Here is a 611-nt window from a genome sequence, read left to right as displayed (position 1 = left end):
GGATCTATCTAACTTGGATCAGAAATTTAGAGAAAAATACCTACATTTATTTACCCTCACAGGTAAATCAAGTCAGCAACACTACAGTCAAAGAAAAGTCAATATATAATAAAAACTTATCCACAACAACCAAACAGTCTCTCTATGTCTAATAACATGAACAGCATCTTCATCTTCTGACTTATCATTCATGCCACTATCTAACCAAAAGATATTGTTCCATTTCAGTAGTATCCCAACACTGACTGACATGTAAATGTCAATAATGTAAAAAACTGCCCCTGAGTGTGAAGTCTAGCTGTGTGTGTGCGCAATTGTGTGTTTACAGTCTTTACTTTGTGATCAATGTTGTAAAATTTGTTTAATTGACAGTGAATAGTTGTTATGAATATCCCTAGTGAACAACTAACCCTAACTGTACCGTTAACTCTAAGTCCATGACAATGTAACACCCCTTTAAACAATAATAGGTGGCAATACTATTTTAGATAATGGACCAGTAGGTTCGACTGCTGGAGCACAGTGAAATGCTTAAATTAAGCTCGAGGCAAGAGGTTGAACTTGGGAACATGGCAGCTTTTTGTATTAAAGTAAAAAAAAGAATAAAAATA

This window comes from Morone saxatilis, unplaced genomic scaffold (genome assembly GCF_004916995.1).
Source record: "Morone saxatilis isolate NCDOM2014 unplaced genomic scaffold, NCSU_SB_2.0 Contig17, whole genome shotgun sequence".
In the NCBI taxonomy this organism is placed as follows: Eukaryota; Metazoa; Chordata; class Actinopteri; family Moronidae; genus Morone; species Morone saxatilis.
This window is presented reverse-complemented; position numbering follows the sequence as displayed.